The sequence below is a fragment of the Chrysochloris asiatica genome, unplaced genomic scaffold, assembly GCF_000296735.1.
Source record: "Chrysochloris asiatica unplaced genomic scaffold, ChrAsi1.0 scaffold00184, whole genome shotgun sequence".
Taxonomy (NCBI): domain Eukaryota; kingdom Metazoa; phylum Chordata; class Mammalia; order Afrosoricida; family Chrysochloridae; genus Chrysochloris; species Chrysochloris asiatica.
Genome location: NW_006408702.1, coordinates 3,980,790 through 3,994,772, shown reverse-complemented (window position 1 = coordinate 3,994,772; position 13,983 = coordinate 3,980,790). Strand labels below are relative to the sequence as shown.

At 39.5% G+C, this 13,983-nt stretch overlaps 1 pseudogene; it reads left to right on the top strand.

The window, feature by feature from the left end:
* Positions 1–471: 471 nt before the first annotated feature.
* On the top strand, positions 472–1,134 carry LOC102820833 (annotated as a pseudogene).
* The last annotated feature ends 12,849 nt before the right edge of the window (positions 1,135–13,983 follow it).

Sequence of the window (13,983 nt, the reverse complement as noted above, 5' to 3'; positions counted from 1 at the left end):
GAGGGCTCGCTGTGAGTCAGAACCGACCCAATGGCACTTAACAGCAACAACATGGACAAAATATTAATGATGCAGGAAACATCAAAAGAAGATGGAAGGAATGCAGAGTCACTGTACCAAAAAGAATAGGTTGATGTTCAATCACTTCAAGATGTAGCATGATCAGTAACCAACAGAATTGAAGGAAAACGTTCAAGCTGCACTGAAGGCTTTGGCGAAAAACAAGGATCCAGGAACTGATGTAATACAAATTGAAATGTTTAAACAAACTGAGGCAGCACTAGAGGCTACGTCAAGAAATTTGACAGCTATCTGGCCAACTAATTGGAAAAGATCCATATTTTTATCCATTCCAAAGAAAAGTGACCCAACGGAATGCAATGTCCATAGAACAATACAATTATCACATGCAAAATCTTACTGGAGATCATTCAAAATGATTTCAGAGTAGAACTGAGGCAGTGGGGGAAGATGGCGGCGAACGTTCCACAGCAGGTGTGGACCTTGGAACAACTGCACAGTGAGCAGCTGCCCAAGAAGGACATTATCAAGTTTCTGCAGGAACACGGTTCAGACTCATTTCTTGCAGAACACAAGCTACGAGGAAATATTTAAAAGGTGGCCAAAACAGCTAACAAGGACCATTTGGTTACTTTCCTATAACCATCTTTTTGAAACTAAGCGCTTCAAAGGTACTGAAAGTATAAGTAAGGTGTCAGAGCAGGTGAAAAACGTGAAGATTAATGATGACAAACCTAAAGAAACCAAGTCTGAAGAGGCTCTTGAAGAGGGTCCACCAAAATATACAAAATCTATTCTTAAAATTAGGGAGACAAAACCAACTTTCCCAAAAAGGGATATGTTGTTCACTGTTGGTACACAGGAACACTTCAGGATGGAACTGCTTTTGATACTAATATTCAAACAAGTTCCAAGAAGAAGAAAAATGCCAAACCTTTAAGTTTTAAGGTTGGAGTTGGCAAAGTCATCAGAGGATGGACTATGAGTCAGGGAGAAAAGGCTCGACTAGAGATTGAACCAGAATGGGTTTATGGAAAGAGATGACAGCCTGATGCCAAAATTCCACCAAATGCAAAACTCATTTTGGAAGTAAAAATAGTGGATATTAATTGAAATGGCAACAGTTCAAGGTCTAAAGACAAGGTCGGTTTGAACTTGAAGACTCTTAGGTAACTAATTAGAACTGGTTACTTTTGTGTTTGAGGGAGGAGTCAACTAGTAAATTCAAGGAGTTTCATTAAATCCTGTTTACTTGATGCTCACCTTTTGAGGAATGTAATCTCATTATAAATCCTTGAAGTTGAAAGTATTTTACTATAACTGTAAAATATGGTTAAACAATTGATTTTCATTTTATCTCATGTTATAATCTAAAAGGCTCAATACAAACTTACCCACTGTCTTGATTTGACTGATTTGTTCTGTGTTAATACATTAATGTTTTAAGTTAAGCAGGACTAAGCATGCATGTACCTTCCTTATCAGACACAAGTAGCTCATAAGATTGTCTAAACTGAGGATTTGTCATGGATGCGCATCTTCAAATTTTTTAAATGTATATTTCCATTTAGTAATAAGACACAGCAGAGTTTGAGAGAAAATAGTTTAAAAACAAAGATTTTGGCATTGTACCTTGAATTTAGGGAACCTGTACTTCAAAACCAATAAACCCTAATGATGGTAAATATGGTAAATAAAAGTTACTATTATTAGGTGATTTCCCCCCATAATATAAATTCATAAAGAATTACTGGATAAGTCTTCGATATTATTACAAAAATGAAGATGATCAGTTTGATCAAAATGAAAGCTTGCTCAAAAGTTTTACAGGAATGTTTTAAATACAAAGTCTCCTGAAACAGCAACATACTTTCCAAAAAAAAAAAAAAATTTAAATCAGATTTCGATGAGGATGTGGAACTGATGTTACAAACAAACACTCAGTAAAATAAAAAAATCTCTCTGCAAGGCAAACTTTTACTTCTGCCGAAGGGTGTGTAGCGGCACAGGGACAAACCAGCAAACCCACTGGATGGGCGAACAGACCAGCTTTTTATTCCTGATGCAGGTCTAAGTCTGTGTCTCAACCCATTGTTTAGGGCTTTGACCACACAATCCTGTGTCCTTACCCAACTGGCTAATTCATATTACCAGGAATTTGAAAGTCCCGCTTTTATTCCAGGAAGCAGTAATGGCCAGAAAAGTATTTGTGTCACTAGGGAGTAAAAGGAAGCTAGAAAGTCTTTGTTTCGGGAAGCCATGGTAGCTAAACTATTGTTTAACTCTAAAGTGGGGTCAGAATAGAATTTGTACATTTGTTTGAAAGAAAAGACATATACATTCCCACAGAATGAAGGACATCATTGGTGACATCAGATGGATCTTGGTTGAAAGTAGAGAATACCAGAAAGATATTTACCTGTGCTTTATTGACTATGTAAAGGCTTTTGACTGTGTGGATCATGACAAGCTATGAGCGACATTGCTGAGAATGGGTATTCTGGAACACTTAATTGTGCAAATGAGGAACCTGTATATACATACCAAGAGGCAATCATTCAAACAGAACAAAGAGACACTGAATGGTTTTAAATTAATAAAAGTATATGTTAGGGTTGTATCCTATTACCATACTTATTCAATCTGTATGCTGAGCAAATAATCTGAGAAACTGGATTATATGAAGAAGAATGTGGCATCAGGATTGGAGGAAGACTCATTAACAACCTGCGATATGCAGATGATACAACCTTGTTTGCTGAAGACAAAGAGTACTTGAAATACTGAGGAATGTCAAAGACTACAGCCTACAGATTGCATGTAAAGAAAACAAAAATCCTCACAACTGGATCAATAAATAATATAATGACAAGTGGAGAAAAGACTGAATTTGTCTAAAACTTCATTTGTTTAGAGCCACAATTAATGCTCAAGAAATCAAAGGATGTATTGCATTAGGCAAATCTGCTGCACAAGAATTGTTTAAATTGTTCAAGAGCAAAGATGCCAGATGTCAGTTTGAGGACTAAGGTGGGCCTGACCCAAGTCATGGTTTGACATTGTGGTTTGAAGTCTAGTGCTGATCCTACAATGCCACTTTCAAAGTCAGTTAATGGAGGCGGGGCTTGATGGCAGAGAGGGTAGAGGTACAGTGAAGATCTCTGTCCATGGTACCGCAGAATACCAGACGAAGCACATTCAGGGCAGAGCTCCACAACTCTGAACCACATATTCAGGAATATTTGAAAAGTTTGAAGGCTTATAGCTAGTGGAACTTGTAGCGGAAGTAAGAAATCTCATACTTTAGAATCTGCCAAGCTCAGTGGCCTAGAGGCGACAACTTTGGAGAGACCAAATAGCAAGACCAAGCGGGGGAGCAATCAGATCCACCACAGAATAATGCTGTGGGAACATTGGAGCAAAGGTGGACAAAATACTTTGCCAGTTTTGCTTTGTTCTTTTTCTTTCTTTTTTTTTTTTTTTTTTTGTATCTGTTCATTGGCCCCTGCTATTTGTGCACCTCCATTCTTGTGACTAGAGGGGTTGCCTGAACAAGTAGATACCCCCCACTCCCACCCCTTGTGGGTTCTTCTGCTATGCATACACATAGATAATCTCAGTATTTGCAGAAACTGGCAGCTCAGCAGCCAGCCCTGAACTGTTTATTAATAGAGAAAAGGCCAGAACAAGGGGTGTGGAGAGGAGGAGAGAGTTTAAAAACAAAACAGGCCGAAAATTAATTCCTGAGCTACAGCATAACAGCCAGCAATGATATCTTAAAAATTTATCAGGCAGCCTTAAAGACATGAAGCTGAAAAAGGATATTAAAATCATACGCATATAGAATACAGATTTGTTTTCCTAATTCTTCTCTCCCTCCTCTCCCTTTTCTGTGATTATAAACTACAGTATCCAATATAGTTTTTGTTGTTGTTTTTTCCTTTCTTTCTCTTTTTTCTTATTTTATTGTTGTTGCTGTTTTGTAGTTTTTTATTCCACATTTTACCTTTGGGGGACACTTTCTCTCCAAATAATATTACCCAAGAAGAGACAGCAATTCCTGCCATATAGTCAAGCTACAATCACACCCTATAAAACTCCACAACCCAGGCAAGAACCAATACCAACTGCCTTATACCAGGGAGTCAGACAACACCTGTGAAAGTTACTCAGAGTTGAGTAATAAGAAGAGTGAAAAGGGAAGCCCACATCCTCATCACCTCTATCTGGAGGCAATCAGAAAGCATAAAAAAATACCAAAACACAGACTCAAATCAGTATTAAGGCCACAGATAAACACTAAACATGTCCAAGAAGCAAAAGCAAATGACCATATCAGCACATGTCCAGAAACAATATAAAATGTCTGAGACAAATGACCTAGAGGTAGACCTGGGCTACATTCTGGAAGGAGGGCAGGCCTTGGAAATGCTTGAGAAGGAATTCAGAAAAATGATTATAAAATATTTCAAAACACTTTACAATCAAACTTCCGGTTGGCAGCGGCAGAGCAGAGTCAGGTAGGACAGGCTCTGTGGGTGAGGGGCTTAAACCTGAGTGACATGGTTCTCACTAAACTGCGTCAGAGCTCTGGACCTAGCATAAGGGTCTGGGCATCAGTTTCCCGCAACTATGAGTGGAAAAAATCATAGTATAAAGGAAAACATTGCATTTTAGAAATCGGCACGGGGCTTGCTCTGTAGCCATCCTGCCCAGGCGGAAGTCTGAGGGCGGGACTACAGACAGACTGGCACAGGGAACCTGTGCTAAAAGCAGCAAAGCAACATTTGCAAAAGGATGTGTGGAGGGATTCTACACATTTTTTTCCTCCTCCTCCCTGCCATGCCTTCTTTGCCCAGGCAGATGCCTACAGGTGGGTGGGTGCACAAACCCCTGCATAAAAAAAAAAAAAAAAAAAGGTCCAAGGTTGAGACCACAGCTCTCCCACAGCACAGAGAGAAAGTGCCCCATTGGTCCAAGGGCAAATCCTTTGGCTGATACTTTTGACTTCTACCTGTGAGGTCCCAGCCCTAAAGTTAACTTATGTGGGACAATTAACCCCTGCCAATCTAGAAAGAAAAAAAATCAGGTTTGGCCTGAAAGACATGCCATATGAACAATCTGTAAAACCCCAACATAAAAAGGCAGAACTATTTCAAGAATTAGGTTGTGCACATGCACATACTTAACTGGCCTTCAGAGACAAAAATAGTAAATAATGTTTGTCCCACTAACTTCACAATATCTATCTGCACACCTCTACGGTGGTGACTAGGGGAGGGGCCTGAGCAAGTGGACACCACAACCCATTACTGGAGGCTTCTACAGTGCACATACACAATTTTATCTATGTTCCAAAGTGGAGGTTCTTGTCTCAGCATTTATATTGCTTTTACTTTGGGGCCTTTTCATCACACATTTTTCCTGGAGGAGGTAGCTTTTCCCCCCAATGTTACCCAAGAAGAGACAGCAATCATGGCCATATAGCTAAGCTACAAGCATACCCAAATATTTCACCACTGAAACAAGAGCCATTTAACAGCTACTCAGAATCGACTCCACAGCATATCACAACAACAGCAACAAACATTACATGCAAAAAGGGAAGACTATCTCCTGATCATATCCACCAGGAGACACTCAGTAAGCGTAATAGCACAACAATAAACATCAATTCAAGCATTAAAAAACACACACAATCACAGGAAATGACAAACAAAAGATCACAAACACAACAAATGATCTCAAAACATGTCCAAAAACAGAAAGGAGTAACTGAGACAAATGTACTGGAGATAGACAAAGGTTCCCCAGAAGAGGAAGAGCGGGTTTTAGATTTGCCCGAGAAAGAATGATATTGAGACAAATTCAAATACTCTGAAAGGGGGTGGAAGAAAACAAGGAAGAAGTCAGGAAAGTACTATAAGAGGGATCAAACAAGATTGATACAGCATTGGAAACAATTTAAAACCTGCAAAAAGAGGTCCAGATGATTAATAATAAAATATCAGAAATGGACAATATACTGAAAGGGGAAAGGAGCAAAATAGAAGAGATGGAAGCCAGAACTGGCGGGCTGAAAGACAAATCTCTCAATACTGCTAAGATAAAAGAGCAAGCTGAAAAAAGGATAAAAAAAAATCTGAAGAGCGTCAAAGGTTCACTCTGGATAACATGAAGAGGAACAACTTAAGAATTATTGGCATTCCAGAACAGGAAGAATCAGAGACGTCCAGGAGATAGTTGAAGAGCTTTTGGAGGAAAATTTCCCTAAAATCTTAAAAGATGAGAAGATAAACATTCAAGAAGCAGAACGTACCCCAGGAAGGACAGACCCCAAAAGAAAGTCACCAAGACATATAATAATCAAGCTCTCCAAAATCAAACACAAGGAGAGAATACGAAAAGCAGCCAGGGTGAACAGAAATGTCACTTACAAAGGCAAGCAAATCAGATTAAGCTCTGAGTATTCTGCACAAACTATGCATGCAAGAAGGCAATGGGAGACATATACAAAACCCTAAAAGAAAAAAACTGCCAAGCATCTATCCAGCAAAACTATCAATCAAATACGATGGTGCAATCCACACATTCCAGGATAAACAGAATCTAAGAGATTTTATCAAAACCAATCCAGAACTTCAAAACTTCCTAAACGGAGTTCTTTGGACTGAAAACCAACAAGAACAGACAACAACCAGAGAATGACAGGCATGGCAACACCACCTGGAATTGAGTTGACAGATAGCAGAGTCCAGTACAGAACAAAACTACAACAATGAATTCAAAGGAGCTGGGAGATCAACTGAAGATCAAAATTATATCAATGTCAAAGAAGGGATAAATGTAGCAAAAGAGATCCATGTGGTGAGGATGTCAGGTAGATTACAGGATACAACAGATTTTCTTAAATGGACAGAAAACTTAATAGACTATAAGGTAACCCCAAAGAAAGTTAATACTTCACAACTTACCATGGAAATGAACTTCCAAGCAGAACAAGCAAAAATGAAAACTAAGAACAACCCGACAAGAAATAACACAAAAAAACAGAAACTCAGCAAAAGAAGGCATGCAGAACAAAGGAACAAACAGCACAACCAAAAAACTAACATAATGGCAGCAATTAATTCATACCTATCGATAATTACATTGAATGCAATGGATTGAATACACCAGTGAAGAGACAGAGAGTAGCAGAATGGATAAGAAAACAAGACCCTTCAATAAGCTGTCTGCAAGAGACACACCTTACACACAAAAACAAAAACGGACTAAAAGTTAAAGCATGGAAAAATATATACCAAGCTAACTGCAACGATAAACAAGCAGGAGTGGCAATACTAATCTCCGATAAAGTAAACTTTAAGAAAAAAACAGTATAAGAGACAAAGGAGGACTCTATCTCATGATCAAAGGGTCAATTGAGCAAGACGACATAACCATAATAATTATCTATGCTTCCAACGAAAGAGCACCAAGATATATGAAGCAAACCTTACTAGAATTAAAGAAAGAAAGAAATAAGCCTACAATTATAGTGGGAGATTTTAATATGCCACTTTTGAAAAGGGACAGAACAACCAGAAAGAAACTCGACAAACTTACAGAGGAACTAAACAATACAATCAACCAAATTGACCTCATAGACGTGTACAGAGCATTCAACCCAACAACAGCACAATATACATTCTTCTCCAGTGCACATGGAACATATTCCAGAATTGACTATGTGTTAGGTCACAAAGCAAGCCTCCATAAATTTACAAACATCAAAATACTACAAAGCATCTTTTCAGACCACAATGCTATAAAACTAGAAATCAACCACAATAAAACTAAGGAAATAAAGTTAAGTCGAATACATGGAAACTGAATAACACCCTGCTGAAAAGCAACTGGATAAAAGAAAAAATAAAACGTGAATTCACAAACTTCCTAGAAACAAATGAGAATGAAAACACAACATATCTAAATCTTTGGGACACAGCGAAAGCAGTGCTGAGAGGACTATTTATTGTGATAAATGTGCACATCCAAAAAGAGGAAAGTACCAAAATTAACACATTAACAAAGCATCTCCAACAATTAGAAGCAGACCAGCAGAGGGAACTTACAGTTACCAAAAGAAAAGAAATAATAAAGATAAGAGCAGAAATAAATGAGATAGAATACAGAAAAACTATAGAAAGAATCAACAGGACAAGAAGCTGGTTCCTTGAAAGGATTAAACACATTGACAAACCATTGGCAAAACTAACAAAAGGAAAGAGGGACACAAATAACTCGCATTAGAAACCACATGGGCAATGTCACAATGGAACCAAACAAAATCAAAAGGATAATAAGAGAATACTATGAAGAGTTGTACTCCAACAAATTCAGAAACTTAGAAGAGATGGATATATTTCTAGAAAAACACGACCTAGCTAAACTTACTCAGAGTGAAGTAGAAAGCTTGAACAGACCCATAATAAAGGAAGAAATTGATCAACTCATCAAAAAACTCCCACCCAACAGAAGTCCAGGCCCAGATGACTTCACGGGTGAGTTCTACTGAGCATTCAGGGAAGCACTGTCATGAATTCTACTCAAATTATTCCAGAATATAGAAGAGGATAGAAAACTCCCTGATACTTTTTATGAAGCAAGCATAACCCTCATATCAAAACCAGGGAAAGTCATCACTAAGAAAGAAAATTACAGACCCATTCCCTCATGAGCATAGACGCAAAAATTCTCAACAAAATCCTAGACAACAGAATCCAACAGCACATCAAAAAAAATAATACATCATGACCAAGTGGGTTTCATAAAAGGGATGCAAGGATGGTTCAATATTAGAAAAACAATCAATGTAATCCACCACATAAATAAGAACAGGGAAAAGAACCACCTGATCATATCGATTGATGCAAAAAAGGCATTTGACAAAATCTAACATCCATTCCTGATTTAAAACCCTCAACAGGGTAGGAACTGAACGGAAATTCCTCAACATAATCAAGAGCATATATACAAAACCAACAGCCTACATCACTCTCAATGGAGAGAAACTGAGCCTTCCCTCTGCGAATGGGAATCAGACAAGGATGCTGTTTGTCACCACCCCTACTGACTATTGTTTTGGAAGTTTTAGCCAGAACTATACAGAATGATAGAGAAATTAAAGGCATCCAAATTGGCAAAGAGGAAAAATTTGCAAACAATCTGATCCTATACATAGAAAACCCCAAAGACTCAATAAAAAATTACTAGACCTCACTGGAAGATTCAGCAAAGTGGGAGGGTATAAGATCAATATACAAAAATCAGTTGGATTTCTCTACAGTAACGACACATAGACATTTTGTAGCAAAACGAGGGGAGTGGTTGACTTTGCAGTCCAGGAGCAGAGGTCCCTGGCACTATCAAGGGAGAAGAGCAGAATATGGGACCCTACCCAGAGAAGTAGTGATGTCAGTTATGGAGGCAGAGATGATGATGTGGAGAGAGGGAACAACTGGGTACTCTAGACCCAGAGAGGGAGAGAGGCTGTGTGCTGACGACCGGTGGTGGTGGTTGGGGTAGGGGGGGCCAGATTTGCAGGGTATACCCTTTGGTTGGTTGATGATGCATGGAGGGGACTGAAACCATGGCAATAAAAGAATATATGATAGGATGAATGTAAAGCTAATGTTCTCCTAAGTAAACTATCACATAATTCACAATAAAACTTTTTTTTAAATGTCAGTTAATGTAGACAAGTGAATTTGGTAATTTCCTGTTATGTGTATTATGCAATTTCGGTAATGCTCTAAAATCATATGTATAAGGTAGTATGTATCTATCAGTAATATGTATATGGTATGTTTGCTCCTAAAATGCTTTTAAACCATAGAGGTGTAAGTCACTTACAAATAACTAAAAAGCAGAAAATTTCTCAGTTCAAAATAGAAAAATAAGAGAATGTGAAGCAAGGTAAAAAACCTAAGCTGACTTGGCACTGAAATGATGTGATATAAGAAAATATAAACAAAAACAATCCCCTAATACAGGGTCGCTATGGGTCAGAGAGATTTACACCCTCGGAAACCCTGTACAGGGTCGCTATGGGTCGGACCCGACTCGATGGCACTTAACAACAACAACAACAACAAATGGGTCGGAAGTGCTTCGACGGCTGACTTGGAGAGAAGTTATACTACACACTTCTCTTCGTTAAACATGCTGAAGGATGATTTGCTAAATGGCCTGCCATCCTGACTGCCAAAGTAAAGACACAATATCTGAGGAGGAGGCTGGGAAGTGGGTCTCTCCGTCTCTTCTCGTATCGGTGAAACCTTCCCCCGGTCTGGGCATACAGCATCTCTTACATATCTCGGGCACCATACAACACCTGGTCAACCTGATTTCTATATTTCTTCCCAGTGGGGAAGGAATAGTCTTTTGACTATAGCTTGAGAGGGCATAACTATCCACCCTGTAACTCCACATGTGGGATAACCCTGCTGGTCATGGAGACCATTGTTCACTCTCTCTGTCTCTTGTTTTTAATGCATAAAATGTTAAGACACGCATGGATTGAGCCCATGTGTCTGGTCTTTTGTTGACAATCTGCAACCCTGGTTCAACAAAATATCATCTAGTCCTTATTATGTGAGGTCAAGTTTTAAAAATCACATATAAGCCCTAGATTATTGACTCATTGACTCTCCAGTGGCAGACTCTGGATTGAGATTCTGTCCACCTCTGGCAGCCAAGGATCCTAGTTACGAGGGTCCTCTAACAAGGACAAGCCACTGGCTGATTGTTCCTCCCAACCGTCTTGTTAAAGGCAATGCCTAAATCTAAAGATTTGGACTCTTATCACTGGACAAACATTGTCGTGGTTAGCACTGATTCTCCGGTCTTCATTGAATGTCTTGATATTTCCTGTGTGCCTTACCATGACTATCTTGAAGTAAATGAAATGAGTTTATGCTTCCCCCAAACAAAAATATTTTCACAAACTAAGAATTCTAAGTATCTTCCTACTTTGAGGGCGCAAAAGAAAACTAGATGCTTTGTGCTTAGCACATAGGCAGACCCATCTCTTACATAAGGAGCTCTGGTAGCGTACTGGTTACAAATCGGACTGCTAATCTAAAGGTCAGCAGTTCAAAACTACCCGCAGTTCCGTGGGACAAAGTTGAGGCTTTCTGCCCCCATAAAGATTTATAGCCTCGCAAGAACTATACAGGGTCACTATGAGTCAGAGCCAAGAGCACTGCTAATTATTAAGCCTTTCTCTTGATAGTGTCCCCATACCGGCCCTTGAGAATCCCAGAAAACTGCAGGCATCAATTTTCCAGCTGATGGTTGACTTCTGAACTTTTTCTTGGTCAGTGATAAAGCATGTTTTCATTCCACACTCTGTTGTTTACTCTCAGGCTTGAATCAATGTCTTGTCACCAGTAATGAATTTTTTGAAATAAACTTTTACCTTCCTTCGAGTATCGGCCCAAATTTCATTAGCATATGTCCAAACATTTCTATTTATGCACTTCCATGAGTTGCTTCGGTACCCAATTCACACAAACTTTTCAAAACCCGAATCTGTCATGTATTATTTCGTAGGCAGAGCCATGGGTGATTTGCAAATGATTTTACACAGAATCCACTGTCACTGGTCCATTTGACAATCATTTCACATGCATGCTCAATGTTGTCATCAGCCATAGACGTGGATGGGTATTTTAATATAACCACAGTGCGGATCATTTTTGATACACCCTCATGTATGCATGTGTGTGTATACTCAAACTCTTCCTCCTAGGCAACCTACATTCTTGCATCTAGTTGTTGTTGTTGGTAGGTGCCATTGAATTGAAACTGACTCATAGTGACCCTATGAACAACAGAACGAAACACTGCCTGATCCTGGGCCAACTTCACAATTGTTGCCACGCTTGAGTCCATCGATGCTGCCACTTGGCCAATCCATCTCACTGGGTGTCTTCCTCTCTTTCTCTGACCCTCCACCTTACCAAACATGATATCTTTCTCCAGCGACTGGTCCCTCCTGACAGTATGTCCAAAGTGTGAATGACGAAGTTTGGCCATATTGGCCTCCAAGGAGCACTCTGGTTGCACTTCTTCCAACACCGATCTGGTGGTTCTTTTGGCAGCCCATGAAATTTTCAATATTCTCCTCCACTTATTTCTGGATTGTGTATATACTAGTATTTGCCTCTGTTGCAATATTTAAGCTTGCAATCCTAGCTGTGTCTTTCCCTTCCTCCATCATGTTGCTGGTCTCCTTCTTATGGTTTATTGCCTTCTCCTTCACCCAACTTAATACGTGTCTGCTTATTGTTGTTGCTAAGTGCCATTCCAACTCATAGCAACTCTGTATAGGGTTTCTGACGACCAGCTAGTTGAGTTTGAACCACCAACCTTATGGTTCAAACCTACCTGCGGTCCAGTACTTATCTTACTGTGCCACAGCAGAACTCTTTTTTTTGATGTTTTATTGTGAATTATGTGATAGTTTACATGGGAGAACATTAGTTTTACATTCATTCTATCGTATACTGTCTCATTGCCATGGTTACAATCCCCTCCATGCAATCCTTCCCCCGTGCCCCCAGGTCTTCAGCACACAGTCGCTCTCCCTCTCTGGATCTAAAGTCTCCAGCAGCTCCATCGCTCCATGTCATCATCTCTGGCTCCATTTCAGGCATCACTGCTTCTCTGGGTAGGATCCCGCTCTCTGCTCTTCTCCCTTGATGGTCCTAGGGACCTCTGCTCCTAGACTGAAAAGTTAATCACTCCCCTCCTTGCTATAAAACGTCCACCTTTACATTTCCAACCCTCACAGTCAGTCCTGATAACAACTATTCACTATTGTATCACAAGAGACCCATCTGCTTCATTGCTCACAGCAGGACTCTTAATGATTTATCTGCCATTCTCCTCCCACACCTGGTAACCATTAAAGAGTGTTCCTTTGGGTGTGAAAACCTTTACTTGACTTTTTACAATAGTGGTCTCATACAATTTTTATTTCTTTGTGATGTACACATTTCACTCATCAAATGTTCCCAAATGCATCCATGTTATGAGGTATTTTGCAAATTCATCTTGATTCTTGAACATTTCTTAGTATTCCACCTTGTGTGTGTACCATAGTTTATCCATTCTTCCACTGATGGGCATTCTGGCTGTTTCTATCTTTTTGCGACTGTGAATAGTGTTGTGACGAACATGGCCGTGCATGTATCTACTCCTACTCAGGCTATCATCTCTCTAGGGAATATGCCAGCCAGTTGGAACCCTGGGACATATGCTATTTCTATTTCCAACTTGTAAAGGAAGACCCATACTGTTGACCACAGTGATTAAAACATTTACTATCTCCCCAGGAGTGTATGAGGATTCCAGGTGCTCTCTCACCAGCATTCGATGTTTTCTATTTGTTTTTGTTTTGAACTTTGTTATTAATGCTGGGGTAAGATGATATTTCATTGTTGTTTTGATTTGAGAGCATTCTTTAATAAGTTTGTTGGCTGCATGAATGTCTTGGTGAAGTGAATGTTCGAATCCTCTGCCCATTTTAAAATTTGATTATTTGTCAATTGGTTGTTGAGGTGTTCAAAGTTTTCCATAAATTTTAGAGATTACTTCCTTGTCTGACATATGTCTCAGACCGTGGGTTCTCTTATCACTCTTTCAGTGTCTAATTCTAGATAATGACCGACTCATCTAGTTTGTCTTCTGCTGTTTGTGTGCTTTCAAGTACGTTTGCGACTCTGTTCATACCACATTTCAGGGCCCCTACGTTTGTCCCTGGAGTCCTGGTGTTGCGCTGTGGGCTGATGCGTCAGACTGCAAAGCCGTTTGAACTGCAAGGTTGTCAGTTCAAGCTCACCAACTGCTCCTTGGAAACCCTATACAGGGTTAAAGATAGGGTCGGGTTTTCCAGTTTGCGGAGTTTTGCTT